The following is a 19,261-nucleotide window of genomic DNA, read 5'->3' as shown; positions in this document are numbered from 1 at the left end:
TCTAACATACAGACCCCTTTAGGGATGATGATAAAACCCCCACGAGTCTTGAAACGATTCTGCAGCAACATGAAATGGCTCTGCTGCAATAAATTTACATGCAAAATACCTATTAGTCACCCGCTACTAGCAATATCAATCATAAATACGCTTGTGTGGGTGACTGCGGTGTGTAGGTCGCTATTACAGTAAGTACAAAATGGCACATTTGTGCATAAACATCCATAGCGACGGCTGAAAGCAGTCATTATGATGTCATTTCCTCCAGAGAACATTTTCACACCTTTTTTGGCTCTAAGGGAGACCTCTCCTCTCTTCCCTGATGGAGATTCATGCTGGAAGAAAGCACACCTATAAACGCACAATAAATAACGTCTCTCGGTGAGACCTGACAGTCAGTTCATTCTGCACAGCCAACCATGACTTTTAAGGGAATGGACTTGGTGTCATGTAGAGACAAATGCAAATAATATTGCATGTGTGCGCAGAGAGGCATGTTATTTATGATAGCCATGGCTGCTAGGGTGGGTGGGAAGCAAAGTTATTTTAGTAAATGAAAACTAAGGCTAAAACTATTAGTCAAATATGTTTTTGTTAACGGAAATCAAATAAAAAGTAAATAAATAAACAAATAAAAAAACTAAACATTGATGATGTTTTGATGATGATAATTAGCATAAATAGGAAACATTTTTTAAATAGTTGAAAAATCTGTAAAAATAAATGATAAAAATGAATTAATACATTTATGTGGCAGAAAATCTGACCTGCGGCTGTTCAGAGAAGTACCTATACACTGCAAAAAATGCTTTTCTTACTTAGATTTTTTGTCTTGTTTCTAGTCTAAATATCTAAAATTTCTTATATCAAGAAGCATTTTCTAGACAAGCAAAACATATCGTCTTGTTTTGAGAAATAATATGCCAATATTAGGTGAGTTTTTCCTTAAACCAAGCAAAATAATCTGCCAATGGGGTAAGCAAATTAATCTTGTTTATTCTTTTGACGTAAGATTATTTTGCTTACCCCATTGGCAGATTATTTAGCTTGTTTTAAGGAAAAACTCACTTCATTTTGGCATATTATTTCTCAAAACAAGACGATATGTTTTGCTTGTCTAGAAAATGCTTCTTGATTTAGGAATTTTTAGATATTTGGACTAGAAACAAGACAAAAAATCTAAGTAAGAAAAGCATTTTTTGCAGTGTAGATAGTGCTTTTATCGAAAAACACATCAGTCTAGTGCAGTGTTTCTCAACCAATTTTCTGGAGGACCACCCTCTCTGCACATTTTCCATGTCTCCTAAACCAAACACACCTAATTCAGATCATCAGCTCATGAGCAGAGACTAAAAGAGCTGTAATGGATGTGATAGACAAAGAAGACATCCAAAATATGCGGTGCTGGTGATCCTCCAGGAACATGGTTGAGAAACACAGGTCTAGTGCACGGTTATTTACATAAACGCCTTTTCTATAAACAGAAAACTTGTGTTTTTACTCATTTTCCCTACTACTGTACATACATTATCTTTAATATGTGTTTTAAAGGGCTCCCCTTTTACAAGATGCAAGATACGTCTTTGGGGTCTGTAAAGTTTCAGCTCAAAATACCCATCAGATCATTTATTATACCCTGCTGAATATGTAAATTTTGGAGTAAGATTTCATTGTGGTTGTTTTTGTTGCCTTTGCCTTTAAATGTAAATGAGCTTGCTCTCCCCACCCACCGTTCCCACGTGCGTGCCTCCTTTTCCTGTGTCATGTCAGATAAACAGCAGTCAGTGACAGAGACAGACAAATGAAGCAGAGATTCAGTTTTGGCCTATTTCCACTGAGTGGTACGGTACGATACGATATGGTATGATTCAGTACCCTTTTATGGCCATTTCCACTGTCAAAAGGTACCAAAAAGTGAACCGTACTGTACCACTTTTTTGGTACCCTTTTGGAAGGGTATCTAGCATGACAAAAGGGTACTAAAAGACGGTGCTAGACAAGCAGCTGAACGCTATTAATTTACAGAGAAACGTTACCAGCGCGTACACAAGCTGGAGAATGAAAACAAAGGAAGACGAGCAGTTTGCACTGACTGGGCTATATGTTGCATGTTTTTGAACCCAAATAAGGACTAAATGCTGTGTGTACTTTTTTCCGTAATTGGTAACTTATCAAAGACTGTAAGGGTCTGCATTTATTTATTTATTTTATGTAATTGCAGATGTTACAGTAGGCTATTTTACACTATCATTGATCTGCAGTTATAATCAAATTATGTTTATAGAAAGGTTACTGATGAACATTTAGACACAAGTATTTATGTGTATAGAGCATTTGTTTTGTGAGAAGTGCTTTTCATATGGTATGTGAACGACCTGTATAGCTTTGACATTTCCTCGATTAAAAATGACGTCAACTGAAGCTTTCTGTTGTACACCACGCCCACCAAAACAGTACCCCTTTGGAAGTCTGATAAATGTGACCCACACCAACCCATACCGTACCAGACTGTACTGTACCACTAAGTGGAAACGGGCCATTTATGAGTCAAAATACCAAGGTTATTTGATGTATTTGTTGTGGAGTTTATTCAAGCCTTTCTGCAATGATGAGTCACACACAAATGCCATGTCAAAGTCTGCAAAACACACACTTTACAATTTGCAGTTTTTCGACGTCTACTTGCAGCAAATCTGACTGAATACAAGTTAATATACTGTATGGATATCCCTTATGCTACTGCACAAAATAAACCTGATACAATGTTCACAAACCAGGACACCAGTTGTGTTTGAAGCATCCTTGATTATAGTTCTACTGACACTATGCAGCTGTGCTGATTCTAGCAGTTATTAATTACATATTGATTTTACTGTCTTTTCTGATTTTAAAACGTTTTAAACGTTTAAACTTGAGCTGCAGCTGATCACAGAGAGTTGGAACAGATCTTTTAATCTCATTTTCTTTTCATGTTTATACTCGTTACTACAGAAACATGCTAATACGCACATCTCAGTCAAATCAGTGAGTGGAGAAAACTGCACTTCTACATCATGTTGTGGTGGGCCTCAAAATCACTGGAATTTGGATCCTTTTATTGTGTCAGGAAATTTAAAAAAGTAGAGACTTGTGTTTCTATCACTCCAATGTGACTGTGGACACTATACCTGCACACAGTTCAGTCCAAACAGCTTCCAAAAGATGATTTTGCATCATAGGTGCCCTTTAATTCTTTATAATATTTATTTGTTTGTTGCATTGTCTGATTTTTGGTTTTCAGTGTCTGTTCAAACAATTATTTTGTTTATTTTTATTACCAAGAGGTTTGCACAAGAGATAATGTAAGCTGTACAAACACTAAGCTGTACTTTTTTAGGCATAACTCTGTTACTATAATTACTTAAACTGAAACTATAAATAAATAAATACTAAAGAAAAATGTGTTCACAAAATAAAAACTAAACTAAAACAAACAAAACTATTAATGAAATGAACTAAAACTAAATTGTAAAAAAAAAAAATATATATATATATATATATATATATATATATATATATATATATATATATATATATATATATATATATATATATTTAATCTTGCAAAACTATAATCACTATGGCTTCGCTTTGGCCCAACAATACCAGGCAGAGTGGACACATACATTCTGCTATCTGAACTAGCTAGGCTGCTGATTTATACAGTTGATCATTCACTGGATTAGTCTTTAACTTCGGTTATTACAGTGTACACGTCTATTTCTTCCCACTTGCTACTGGCTGAAGGTAATTATAGAGCAGGGATGTGATGACGGCCTGAGAAGATCATCATTTACCCATTTATAAAGAGCAGTTTGCTGGCCATCTGTGCTATTTGTTATTAGTAGGATAACTAGAGAAAAAGGAGATTTCCATATATGTAATGGACAATAAACTAGGCAAAAATATTGGTTTGCAACATTCAAAATGTATATGAGAATGATGGGAGGGAAAAGGTAGAATAAAAATTAAACCTGTGAAAGGTACAGTGCTTAGCATGACCCCCACAAATCTCTCATTCAAATGAATATATTCTATAGGATGCTTTATAATTATATGAGTGCATATACATTAGTTTAGTCAGTACTGAAGCCAAATCTGGAGCCAATATAACAAATTAACTTACAATAATGGTTCAAAAATTTGTAGGGCAAATTTATATGACATAGAAAATGTTTAAATAAAATTTTCAAAAATAGCAAAAACCAAGAGAAATAAAAAATATATACAATTTTATTGAAATGTTGTAGTTTGTAATTTTTTATTTTTTATTTTTGCAATATTTTGTGATAATTTAAATGTTTTCTTTTTCTAAAGACTAAAATAGTATTTTAATAAATATCCATTTAATTAACCGTTTAATAAATCTGGTTTGTTCAAATGCACCAAAATATTTTACCCATATTCACTAAGAAATGGATACAAATATTCATTTTTAAAATGGGGTGTACTCATTTATGCTGAGCACTGTATGTTGTATAAACTTTTTTTTTTTTATGCATTTTTTCTTAATGACATTTCCTTCAAATATAATTATTTCAGTTAGAGTCATTAGTTTGCAGTGTGTTTCAGACACGTTTAAATTTCTTTATCGACAATACAATATATGATTCAATATTTGGTGGAATAACTCACAGCAAATCTAATTATTTGTTATCCTGATAGATTGTTATTTTCCCAACTAAAATAAGCTCTAAATGAAAACACTTTTATTTGAAATTTATTAGAAAAATAAAATAATAAAATAAAAGACTTTATGGAATGAAACAAATGTTATTGTTATATATGGAAAGATTTTTTCAGCAAATTTTTATACCAAATTGTTTTATTTTAATCATTTCTGATAATGTCATGAATAATGACTTAAATAATAATTTACAATTTTTTTTGTAATTTTTTTAATCAGCTTAAAGTACAATAGCTAGGCAAGTTGGGTTAATTAGGCAAATCACTGGACAACATCAAAACAGAAAAAATATATTGAAAAAAGAGCTAATAATGTTGACCTTGGCAGTTTTTTTTTTTTCATTTAAAAATATTTTTTATTTATGTCAGCCAAACTAAAATTCTTTAAGTCTGTCTTAAAGTAAATTACTTTCTCTAGAAGAACAAAATAAAAATAAATACTGTGGAAAATGTCATCGCTATATTAAACAAATTAAATAATAAATAAACAATAAACAAATTAATTTCTCTAATTTAATAAGTGAATAGAAAGTAAATAAATGTTAGATATATTATTTTATTCCAGCAAAACTAAAAGCAATAAGACTTTCTTCAGAAGAAAAAATATAAAACAAAATACTGTGAAAAATTCCTTGCTCTACCTACTTTATGTACACATAGATAGATAGATAGATAGATAGATAGATAGATAGATAGATAGATAGATAGATAGATAGATAGATAGATAGATAGATAGATAGATAGATAGATAGATAGATAGATAGATAGATTGATTGATTGATTGATTGATTGATTGATTGATTTTTTTTTATATTTCCCAAATGATGTTTAACAGAGCAAGGGCATTTTCACTGTATGTCTGATAATATTTTTTCTTCTGGAGAAAGTCTGATTTGTTTTATTTCAGCTAGAATAAAAGCAGTTATTAATTTTAAGGACCAACTTATTAGCCCGTTTGAACAATTTTTTCTTTTCTTTTTTTTTAGATAGTCTACAGAACAAACCATCATTATACAATAACTTGCCTAAATACCCTAACCTGCCTATAGTTAATCTAATTAACCTAGTTGAGCCTTTAAATGTCACTTTAAGCTGTATAGAAATATCTTCAAAAATATATGGTCAAATATTATTTACTGTCATCATGGCAAAGATAAAATAAATCCATTATTGGAGATGAGTTATTAAAACTATGATGTTTAGAAATGTGTTGAAAAAATCTCTCTGGTAAACAGAAATTGGGGAAAAAATTTATAAAATAATTTAGGATAATTCAGGGAGGGCTAATAATTCTGACTTCTACTGTATGTGATTTAAACACGATTAAAATAATTTGCATGACACAACGATTTGCCTCATTTTCATTCAAGGAAAGCATAATTTCTTGTATTACTGTGGGCTGAAACATGATCTTGAAATGTGCTCAGCATTGCTAATATTCAGTCATCGTTAATATCCACAGTCATATGACAGGCATGTCTGAAATCGACACTATATATTCGACATGTTTCAGGCATGTAGCTGTAACTCCCCAAGACGTTCAGTTTGATTTTAGGAATCAGATTAGGTGTATCGTGTTCCAGATCCCCATATCCACTCCAGCCAGCTTTCTAAATGAAGCTGCTGACCCATTAAGCTCGCCCATAAATTATTCCTTATTGATGAATTAAGCACTGAAGCAGAGGATTCTTCTGGAAATAAAAGACAGCAGCATCGTGATGTCCCATTATTCTGCTCACTCACCCACGAGATTGCTTTGAAAACTCGTAAAACATTCATTATGGCGGAGTGATTCATTCATTCATACCTTAATGTGTTCATTCGTCAACTTAATCATTCCTTTTTTTTTATTAAAAACGAGTATTGCATGTCGTGTCAACTACAATAATGTACGTAAAAGCCTATGACGGTGTAACATGCAATCATCAGCTTAAAGACTGTTGATAAAATGATCCCCCCTGACTGGATATAATGGTACAGACACATGGCAATTCATATCAATTACATTAAGAGTGGTGCAATTGCGCCCCCCAGTGTAGATGAAAAACCTGAAGCATAACTAAAAGCATGTCTGGGATGTTTATTAGATAATAAATTATCAGGAGATGTTATGGCAAGAAAGCTTGGCAAGAAGATATGTGAAAATTAGGTTCTTAGCAAGGCAAGCTGATCTGTTGGATGTTCATTCTTTAAAATTATTGGCAGGAGCTTTGATTCAACCTCATTTAGATTGTTACTTCATTTTGGTATAGTAGCTGCTCATAGAATATGAAGATAAAATTGCAAAAGGCACAACATAAATTAGTATGAATCATTTTAAAAATTCATCCTAGAGCAATAGAGTATGTTTTTTAAAACTGGGAATGGTACGTAAAATGTTTAAAAATGTGGTTCCTTGTTATTTGGTGAACTATTTTCAAATGGTGAGGCAACATCATTCATACAGTACTAGGGGTTGGGATTTTAATATTTGTTTATTTCAATTTAGAAGTCTAATGGGGGTAAATGTTTTTATATACAAGTGCAATCATGTGGAACAAATTATCAAAATCGATCAAAGAAATAAAAGACTTAGGGAGGTTCAAAAAAGCTATCAAAAGATGGTTGTTTGATGAGGATAATTAGTTTGCATGGTGGACGAGGATGTTTTATTTGAAATATTACTTGATTGTGAATAGGGTTGCAGCTGGAAGGCCATTCGCTGCGTAAAACATATGCTGGATAAGTTGACGGTTCATTCGGCTGTGGCGACCCCTGATTAATAGAGGGACTAAGCCGAAAAGAAAAATGAATGAATGAAGGAAGGTATTTCTGAATTATTTTGTTACTGTTTTAAAATGTGGAGGTGTTTGTTTTATGCATCATCGGTATTTTGAAGCCATACTTTGGTTTTTCTAACAGCGAGGACCACAATGGAAGCAGGCCTATTGTGTTTTTATCCTCGACAGTTTTTATTTCAAAATGTATGGGGTACTTGTATTTTTGTACAGCTTTTCTAAAATCTGTCACATAAAATTCAATTGAGTTCAATCTGGCCACTTTACTAAGATCCATAATACATCTTCAGCTCCTTGTTATTGTAAATATCTGACTGGACATTTAGGCTTGTAGACCTGTTCCAGATGATCTGAAGTTTAAATTAGCTATAAGAATAAGGAAGAAGGTCCTGACCTGACTAATCCACTTGTTGATGTCCTGTTTTGATTTAAACATGAAAGAATTGCATTAATGGCAGACATTGACACGATGTACTATCAAGTACGAGTTCAAAATCATCCTTGTGACTTCCTTAGATTCCTGTGGTGGCCACAGGGAGATGTCAACCAGCTGCTTGAAGTATACAGGCTGAATGTCCATCTTTTTGGGGCAGCGTCATCACCCAGTATCGCCAATTGTGCTTTAAAGCAAACAGGAACTGACAACAGATACAGCTCACAGGTCATCGACACAATCAATTAATCATTACACTGATGATTGTCTCAAGTCTGTGGCCTCTGTGAAAGAACAATCAAGCTCACTAAAGATTTCAGGAAAGCCTGCACCCTAGCTGAATTTACTTTGAATAAATGGGTGAGTAACAGCTATGAAGTCCTTGAAGCCATTCCACAAAATTCTAGAGCCCCTCTTGTGAAACAGCTTAACTCTTGAGAAGGCACTTAAAATCCAGTGGAACATCTTAAAGGATGTCCTTACCTTTCGGGTAGCAGTCAAGAACCAAGCTCCCACAAAACGTACAGTCAGTCAGTTCCATACTACCCACTAGAGTTCCTCAGGGATAAGCAAATCCTGCAAAGATTCTGCCATGAAAAGTAAGGGTGTGATGAAATAATTCCTATTGAAATGATGAAACCTTGGCAAAGATGGCTCGCAGAGCTAGACTAGTTAAGCAGATTTAAAGTAGACAGGTGTATAAAGCCTGAAAATGTTGGTGTTGCTGCTGATCTACATCACTTTTGCAATGCAAGCGAGCTAGGATATGGGACAGTGAGCTATCTCAAACTTACAGACAGCAGTAAAAATGTTCATGTCACCTTTGTACTGGAAGAGGCCAGAGTTATTCCCCTGAAGCGGGTGACCATTTAGAGATTTGAGCTTGCAGCTGCAACACTTGCTGTGAAAGTTGACAGAATGTTCTGAAAAGAACTTCACACGCAACTGAAAGATTCTACCTTTTGGACAGACGTTACAGAAGTACAATCATAATCAAACAAAAGGATTTCTGTAAATATTTAACTCATTTCTGAAGTGAAAATATATCAAATAAACAATCAATTTTTAAATATGGCTCCTACACCGAAGATTTAAGGTGATGGTCATTAATTACTCACCCTCATGTCATCCCAATCCTTTGAGACCTTCGTTCATCTTCAGAACACAAATTAAGACCCACATAGCAAATTTTCTCTGGCCCAGATCTGGCCCACACAATCAGCTTTTGCTTGACCCACATGCCTCAGTGAACCACGGGACATAGTTGGACCAATTCTGGCTTCCATGGAAGGGCCAAATATGGACCATATCTGGGCCATGTTTCAGCTAATAACCCATAACTGGGCCAGATATGTTGGTGTGTCACGACTGCAATGAATTTGATAAATCCATGAAGCATTTCGCTTTATGGCCACGCTTTTTCTCGAAGCAACCTGATTAGTAGAATTCATTTTTTACTTAAAATAAAAGTGGGTCAAGATAGGACAAACTCAAGTGGCCCAAATATAAATTTTTAACATGTTACATTTAATATCTGGCCCAAGTCTTGTGCACCGCCTTAAAGAGGGTGCGAAACCCAGGCCAGTTTGGCCCACTTGCTATATGCCAGTGCCGGACGAATGCCTGCTGTACCAGCTTCATGCCAAATCTGGGCCAGAATTCTTTGTTACCCAGGGGTATTTTAGATAAAAAACCAAGAGCTCTCTGATCCCAAGTGATATCTTCACGCATTTGCTACTCGACACGTGTGATGCATGAAAAATTATAGTCATTTATAGTGTAGTGTTTTTGAACCAGTACTATACTGTATGTATTACAGTATTTAGACACAAGGTTAATAAATGCTAAAGCATACTAGTATAAACTATAGTGAACTGATGAACTGTGGTGTATAATATATCCTATAGTTGTAGAAAACAACAGTATTAAACTTGTTTATATCACCATTGTTGCTGTGTTACAATAGCAACACCACAACAAATAGAATGCTTGACTAGAACTGTTCCAATGTAATGGTTCAAAAACACTATTGTATGTACTGTCAATTACATAAGACCAATTTGAGGGATGTAAACAAAAACAATGGTCCCAAGGTATTTCCTGTTTTACATTTTTTATTTCTCAGAGAATCCAAAAAGAGCCACATAAGGATCAATAATGTTATGATAGCTGTTTTAACATTAAGTTATGATTGAATTGCCTCATGTTACAGTTATGAAATAGTTTGATAACAAGCAGGAAATCTTCAAGGGCAGATAACATGACCACATTGAAATGGTTTTTCATGCTCTGACTCTAATGGTAAATATATTGTATTCTTGTCTGTAGTAGACGCACATTATGACCAGTGAAAAAGAAGTCATTGATTAAACTTATTAAAGTTTTTACACTTTGTAGGCACACAAAAGTGTTCTTGCAACTGAAGTCACATGGAATATTTTGACTGTTTTTGGTTTCTTTTCTGGACTACAATATCTTGTGTTGTTAAGATATTCATTTTTGGATCAACTATATATTTTAGGCACTTTGAGCAAGGCATGATTGTTTGAACTGCTCAGAGTATTTCAGAAACTTTTGATCTACTGGGATTATCACTCACAACCATCTCCAGAGTTTACAGAAAACAGAAAATACCTGAGCGGCAGTTCTGTGAATGAAAATCCCTTTTAAAACCAAAGATCATAGCAGAATCACCCGTCTATTTCAAGCAATAGAAAAACGGCAGTGTCTCAAACATTTATTCTTTTCGACCGAGGTCTACAGAAGAGCATCTCTCATCAAACCTTGAAGCAGATGAGCTACAGCAGCAGAAGACCACATCATGACAACCCTGTGAACTAAAAACTGCAGACTAAGGCTTACCAAAACAGAAAAATTATTTCTCTAGCAACAGTAGGGTCAGAATTTGGCATAAACCACATGAAAGTAAAAGGCCAACCTTCCTAACAACGACTCAGGCCGCTGGTAAAATATTAAAAATATGCAATAGTTTCTTGACTCCTTAGCACCAAAGATGACAAAACTCAAATATCTCTTATTTGCTTTTCTCACATGGCTTGTACAGCTTAGAGATATCAGACTAGTAGATTGTTTTTGAGCTGATGTGGAGAAACTGGAGATTCACATTATGTTTATGGTCATTTAATTACAGTATCTCAACATTACAGTATGTCAACATTAACAGAAGAACAGAAGACATGTTAACAAATAAAAGCAACAACACATATAATGCTTCAGTGGAGCTGCTCTTTCGTGGCTCGTCCTTCAACAGGGACATTTATATTAAACTGAACTGAATCGGTTTGCATTTAACTAGAACTATACCAGCACTCTTTTACTAATCGCCGTCCTGTCCGCCTGATTTGCTGGAATGGTCCACAATCATAAATATTGTTATGTTAAATATTGTTATGGCCTATATATTCCTCTTTTAAATTTATGTTAAGCTGCTTTGACACAATCTACATTGTAGAACATGCTAAAGCAATAAAGATGAATTTGACTAAATTAAAGAAAATATTACAAATCATAAAAATAGATATTCAACAAAACTAAATGTTAAAGTTTGAGGAAAAACTTTATGGTGGCTTAAGAAAGCCTGTTGAAAGTAGTTTATTTACTTTGAAAGAGTATCAAGTTGGCTAGAAGTCTCTTCAAAATCTCTGCAGTCAACAATGGACTCACTTTAAAGACTGAAGCAAGCTAGTAAAAAGCTGATTCCTGTGTCTGTGGTTGGTAATAGCAAGATATTAGCATGATTCTAAATTGAATTAGCAGGATGCTAAGAAATTAGCATGTTGTTCTAGCATAAATTAACATGTTGCTACCATGTTTCTTGTAAGGATTAGCATGTTGTTAGCATGTTCCAACATGAATTGGCATATTTTTAACACAAATTAGCATGTTGTTAGCATGATTCTAGTGTGAATTAGCATGTAACTAGCATTATTCTAACGTTAATTAACATACTATTAGCATATTTTAAAAAGTGATTACCATATTGTTACCATGATTCCAAAACACATTAGCATGTTTTTAGCATGTTTCTAGCATAAATTAGCATGTAAAAAGCATGACTCTAGCATTAATTAACATGTAACTAGCATGATATTAGCATGTTTTAGCATTGATTATCATGTTATAACATTAATCATGTTGTTAGCATAGTTCCAACATGAATTAACATGTAACTAGCATGATTGTAGCTTAAATTAGCATGTTGTTAGCATGTTTTTAACATTAATTAGCATGCTGTTAACATGAATCCAACATGAATTTGCATGATGTTAGCATGATTCTAGCATAAATTAGCATGTAACTAGCATAATTTTTGCATGAATTATCATGTTGTTACCATGATTCCCACATGAATTAGCGTATTTTTAGCATGATTTCAGCTTGAATTGGCATATTGTTAACATGATTCTCACATGAATTAGCATGTTATGACCATGATTTCAGCATGAATTACCATGTAGCTAGCATATCTTTTTGCATGAATTGGTATGTTGTTAGCATGATTCCTACATGAACTAGCATGCTGTTTACATGATTCCCACATGCATTATTGTGTTAGCATGATTCCCACATGAATGAGCATGTTGTTAGCATGATTTCAGCATGAATTAGCATGTAACTAGCATAATTTTAGCATGAATTCCACATGAATTAGTATATTTTTAGCATTAAATAGTATGTTGTTAGCATGATTCTAACATTGATTAGCATGAATTAGCATGTAACTAGCACAATTCTAGCATAAATTAGCATGTTGTTTGCACAATTCTAGCATGAATAAGCATGTTGTTAACACATTTTCAGCATGAATTAGCATGTAACTAATATAACTTTAACATGAATCCCACATGACAAAGCATGTTGTTAGCATGTTTCTAGCATAAGTTAGCATGTAACTAGCATAATTTTTTTGCATGAATTAGCATGTTGTTTGCATGATTCTAGCATGAATTAGCATGATTCTAAGATTGATTAGCATGTTTTAGCATGGATTAGCATGTAACTAGCACTATTTTAGCATAAATTAGCATGTTGTTTGCACAGGGCTTTGTTTTTGCACATCATTCCCTCATAGCAAACTAATGGTAAGAAGAGCGTAGTTAAGAATATTGTGGCTGAAGCTGTCAGACTGACATCATCAGAGAAGAACCGACACTACAAACGTTGAAGCAAATGTTCAGAATTTGATTGAAGATTACCGAAACAAACTTGCATGGATTAATTGTTTGCCTAAAGAATAACAATGCACGCTAGCAAAATAAACTTTTAAAATTTAGAGTTCAGGGAGTCACGGTGGCGCAGTGGGTAGCACCATCACCTCACCACAAGAAGGTCGCTGGTTTGAACCTTGGCTGGGTCAGTTGGCATTTCTTTGTGGAGTTTGCAAGTTCTCCCTGTGTTGGCGTGGGTTTCCTCCGGGTGCTCCGGTTTCCCCCACAGTCCAAAGACATGCGCTTTAGGTGAATTGGGTAGGTTAAATTGTCCATACTGAATATGTTTGAGTGCAAGAGTGTATGGGTGTTTCCCAATGACGGGTTGCAGCCGGAAGGGCATCCACTGCGTAAAAAGGTATGCTGAATAAGTTGGCTGTTCATTCCGCTGTGGTGCGACCCCTGATGAATAAAGAGTTTCAGATGGCAGACTTATACTGTTATATACTGTAAGTATCGTGTAATTTCATCTGAAAGCAGCTGCTCTTGAATTGTAATGCATCAGTTCTCAACTTCTGGGAAATCCCACCCATTCGGGAACAACACTAGACTCTTGATCGCTGTGGGAATTTGATCCTGGAATGAATGGAGCATATGCACGCCCACTTCTGCATGCGCAATGAGACATTTCATTTGCATAATTTACTTTGAGAAGAAACGAATACCCTTGTCAGGGCACGCAAATCAATGGACGCCAAAGAAAAAGTGCTTGAGAAGCGACTTCTGAGGGAACAAGAATAAGCAGACAGGATAAATCTGAAACAGAAGTGCTTGAACACGCTTGAACAAGTGCGCAAGGCCCTCTGAAGCCAGACTGCAGGGGTCAAGATGTCTTGCCAAATCTCATCCCAAGATCAAAAAAATTAATAAAACCAGACTCGTGTTTTTGATGTCAATTTTACCTGATAATATGGTGAAAATCAAGCCGTTTACGCTGCTTCAAGCTACATTTTGTATATGTATATATGTATGTATATGTATGCATGTGTATATATGTATGTATGTATGTGTGTGTGTGTGTGTGTGTGTGTGTGTGTGTGTGTGTGTATATATATATATATATATATATATATATATATAATGTATGTATGTGTGTGTGTGTGTGTGTGTGTGTGTGTGTGTGTGTGTGTGTGTGTGTGTGTATATATATGTATATATATACCTACATACACATATATAGCTGCTGTTGGGCAACATCTTGTCCTTTTGAGGCATTTTTATTTGAGAATGTAGTGGTTTAGATTGCAACTATGCAGTTTATTTTAATATAAATTAAAATATTTATAATTTCTGATAGAGTGCATTGGCGGCCATCAGCCTGTCATACTGAGCAAAGACGGTTGACGTTGTTCATCTCCAAGATAGTGACAGAGACAGCATAATAAGCCCTTAGAGAAGGAAAAACCCAGCACAATTTTAAACTACAGCTGATTAAATCATTATAAAACAGATAAATGACTTTCTAAGTCGATCTCTCTCTTTTGTATGTTGTATTTTTGCCATAGTAACTGTAGTGTCTTGAGTGTGAGATGGGACTCATCTTAAAGCCTTAAAACAGCAGAGATGGCCATCTGTTTCTAATGAGTCTCCTATTTTCGCTACAGCAGACTAGTTCAGTAAACAGAAAGAAAGAAGAAATACCCGCATGTGTTTAGCGTCTTTCCTTATCACAAACACAACAGCAATCTGGTAGTGATTGCGTTGTTTTTTCTGGACTAATTATTAACAACAGAGAAATACTGGGAGATATCTCGGTAGACTGAAAGACATTTCATGCCGTTCATCGTTAAAATCTTAAAATGTCAGCAAAATCACCTGTATGTCATCACTTTAGACATTACGCTAGAGAATCATTCAAACAGTAGCTCTAAAGTGACGTTTAGGAAGTAGCAACGGTTCCTACAGTTTTGACCATCAGCTGCAGATGTTAATGGATGGCAGAAGAAAGTAGTTCATCTTAGACTCTCCGTGTTTGATTTTCTTTTTCATATACACGATTATGCTGTCGAACTGTTGTATAAACACAATGTCACACTCGTAGCAGTGCGATGTGGCTGTATATCATCACTGGTGAGACACTAAGGCACTTGGCCTGCTGCCCAAATATGCCTCCCTCTATTGCCAATGTCCGCTTGTTAAGTGTGACGTCACGTAAAGCGGCTTTCAGGTCCAAGCTCTCTATCAAACTGAATAGGAAGACTCATTAAATGGTAATAATAAACGTTTACAAAGCGATGTAATACTTTTGAAAATCATGATCGCAATATACATATATATATATATATATATATATATATATATATATATATATATATATATATATATATATATATATATATATATATATATATATATATATATATATGTATGCCTAATGTTCGATGGCCAAAAAGTGTTTTTTTGTTTGTTTGTTTTTTTGGTAAAAATTTGGTATTTGTGATGCAGCATGTCCAGAGACTGTTGTGTTCACTATGATTTTATATAAAATTCACTTTAATATGTGATATGACTAAAAAAGTGGCCATAAACAAATGGTTTCTCAATTCAAATCTGTAGTGAATGGGAAGACTCATCAAATGGTAATAATAAACATCACTGAGCAGCATAGAGTCCTCGTCAATATACTGGGGCGTTAGGACCAACACAGACCGCAGGTTGAGCGCCCCCTGCTGATCTAGCACTAACACCACTTCTGGCAGCAACCTAGCTTTCCCATGTGGTCTCCTATCCAGGTACAGACCAGGCGCAGCCCTGCTTAGCTTCAGCGGGCGTCCATGTGAGAGTTGCAGAGAGCTAGCTGCCAGCAGATGTATATCAGAGAGTATGCAATAGATCAGTGGTGGTCAACCACCAGGCCGTGGACCGGTACCAGTTCGTGGATCAATTGGTACAGAGCAGCACAAGAAATCATGAAATACTTCCATTTTATTTATTATCCGAGTCGATCTTTTATTTTGAAAAATGACCAAATTCTTTCGCTTACATCTTGGTCGCTTGAGCCAAAGACTATAGAATACACAAGACATGTCACTCGTATTGATTTGATTGGGGAAAAGTGTAACAGTCAATATAGTGAATAAAGCCCACCTTCTAGTACAGGAGCCAATCATCAATCGCTATAGACTGACAAAACTCCAGAGGAGGGGCTCGGACTAGATGCGAGTCTCTGCAGATTTTGTGAGATTCAGGCATTGAGAAATTAAAGAGACAATTGTTGTTTAATTTTATTTGTGATTCCTTATATGAAGTTTAATGGTAAGCTTTACAAGCAGTTTTGGAGAATTTGATGTTTCTCCATTTAAACAAAATGCCCAAGCATACTGTCCGAGAGGCGTTTCAAAGATGGCCGCCAAGGGAATTCACTTGCCTTAAAAGGACTTTGCTTGAGCGCCCAAATTTACCGCACGAGCAGCAAAATAAGTAAGAAACAGACATCTTTGGAAAGTTTCTTTGCTAAGGGAAAAAGGCCCAGCGAAAGGACCCGCAAACTGCCAATGAATAGACCTACAACCCATTTGTCAACAAATCAAGTGAATCCACCATATCTGTGCAAGAAGATCAACAGCTAGAGATCGCAAATGACGGAGGCCTCTTAGGCCCCGTTTACACTAGTGCGTTTTAGTTTGAAAACGCAGAAGTTTTGTAACGGTTACGCCATCCGTCCACACTACGCCGGAGTTCTCGAGCGCCGAAAACGGAGCGTTTCGAAAACGCTGGAGAGGCCGTTTTCATTCTGAAACGCAGCTGCCCCGTCTCAGTGTGGATGGGGAAAGACGGAGACATCTGAAAACGGAGGCGGGGCTGCAGACATTCGCCTCTCTGATTGGGGCTTTTCCTCAATATTAAGTAGCCTAACACACAGTTCAGTCCTGAATCTTCTCCGTGTAAGTTCAGACATCGCAAGTTTGATCAAGGCTGCATCTCTTCTTCTCAGTTTGATATGGAAAACATACCGAGGACACGCGTCAATCTTCACAGGGAATCGTGTACTTTATAACTTCATTCACATCACTCTGGCTACGTTGTTTCACTTTCTCAACAATAAAATGTAAACTTTATATAAGGAACTGCCTATTTTTATTTTAATATTAACAACTAAACAGACAGCAGACATGTTGAGGCGTGGTGCTGCATGAGCGTCATCTTCACTGTGTGCATATTTATAACAAAACGGAGCCGATAACAACTGCCTCCTTTCAATTTCAGTGAAAATACGAAACATACCCTCTCTTTTGCTGAATATCAGTTTTAATAATCGATAATGGCCATTATAAAAGTATAACATACAATAAGTTTATACATTATAGGAAATAAAGGCAAGCGATCAGTCAATATACAGAATGTAGGCTACGTGGTTTCATTAATCATTAACTTATCTTTGCGCTCAGCCAAAACACGTTACCTGAGAACAAGTAATAGATTCCAATGACCAAAGTCAGGGAATATGTCGTTAGATAAAGACAACAAGATGAATGAAATATCACGTTTAATAAATATAGTGAGATTAGATCCAGCGGGAGATGCTTGATGAGAAGTCCGACTAGCAGAGCTCTCATCTGGGTAGATGGGCTCCAGCGATTGCCAAAGTGTGTGTGTGTGGTCACGTGATGTGCGTTTTCAGCGTTTTGGTGTGGACGGAGAGCAGTTCAGAAACGCTGGGTAAAACGCGAGTGTGGACGCGGATCGTTTTCATTCTAAAACGCCGTTTTAAAACTAAAACGCACCAGTGTAAACGGGGCCTTAGGGGCCGTTTGCATATTGCATCTTTTCTAGAACACCCCCGCCCTGGGTCAAGCATAGACCGGTCCGCGGTGATAAAACGGTTGCGGACCACTGCAATGGATGACTTTAAGGGATGTTCAGATTAATGCACAACCAAAGGGCCGCCACTGCAAACACAAAAGCAAGTCATCAGGATTTGATTGAAGACTACCAAACAAATGCACGGACTATCTTTCACCTAAAAAAATACAAATGTGAGCTAGCAAAATAAACACTGTAAAATTTGAACACGTGAACTTAATAAAAACAATATCGCTGAATAAAAAAATTGTTAGCGTTCACAAGTAGTGGTTAGCAAACTTGACTTTTAAGTAGAGATGCTAATAAACAGAGCTGTAACAACCACGTGAGGTCACGTCCCTCATCTCATATGATCTTTTCAACACCCAGTGCTTAAACGTCCAAATCTCAAATATGCACTTACAGTGTTGCTCAGTGAGTTTGTAACTAGCGTTTAGCCAACCAAGAAACAACAAACTCTCTTTTATGCCTGTTGAACTTGAGCCCGAGTGCTTCACTTGACACTTGTCAACAGTTTTAATGAAACTTCCCCACTCCACATTCCCAGCATCCACCCCCCAGCCTATCCTATCTCTGATTCTCTCTCTCGCTCTTTTCATTCCTTTCATTAGCCTCTTACGGGGTCATGGATGAGGCCCTGTCGGCCAGCCTGAGGTAGCAGCCATCGGAGGCCCACCCTAGGGAAAAAGCATGTGTTATCCCTCTCCCTCCCATCCAGCTCCAGTCAAAAGTTCAAAGCCGTGCCTTTAAAACAGAGAGTGGTGTGTGTGCTGGCTCCCCTCCCATGCAGGGTCACAGCTTGGCTGGAGTTGGAGCTGGGGAGATGAGAGGGCCGGGCGGCCGGGGGGAGGCGATGGTTCTCACATGAAAGCTCTGCAGCCGAGGAGAGAGTCCCAGACCCAGACACAACACAAGGGATCAGACTGGCCCCCCCATCCCCCTTAGCCGCAACACTTCCCACCAAAGAACAGCTGGAATGTGACCTGTTCCAGAACCAAGGCCAGGACTGACTGACAATAGAATCCATCGGGATTGGGGGTGGGATCGCTCTTCTATCATAAACTATGTCCCTCCTTATCAAAGCCCGGTCAAAAACTTCTCACAAAGACCACATACTATACAAGCGGAAAGTTTTGCCAACATGAACAATGATGTAGATGACACTTTAAACGGGAGTTTGAGATGCTAATGAACAGAGCTGTAACTACATGGTTAGAAATAGAAATAAAAGTTACAAAAGTTGTCCATGGTGTTACTTAAAGGTACAACAGCACCTTTGGAAAAAGTACCACCTC

General features: G+C 36.3%; 2 long non-coding RNA genes across 3 annotated transcripts in view; both read left to right on the top strand.

Annotated features, from left to right (window-relative positions):
• LOC147845581 (uncharacterized) overlaps positions 1-19,261 on the top strand; it is a 73,743-nt gene that overhangs the window by 27,970 nt on the left and 26,512 nt on the right. The window lies entirely within an intron of this gene.
• Positions 15,582-19,208, top strand: LOC147845582 (uncharacterized). The gene is made up of 3 exons (XR_015480621.1): positions 15,582-16,759; positions 17,908-18,176; positions 18,221-19,208. It is a non-coding gene; the product is annotated as an uncharacterized LOC147845582 (long non-coding RNA).

This window comes from Danio rerio, chromosome 3, assembly GCF_052040795.2.
Source record: "Danio rerio strain M-AB ecotype USA chromosome 3, GRCz13ab, whole genome shotgun sequence".
Taxonomy (NCBI): Eukaryota; Metazoa; Chordata; class Actinopteri; order Cypriniformes; family Danionidae; genus Danio; species Danio rerio.
This window is presented reverse-complemented; position numbering and strand designations above follow the sequence as displayed.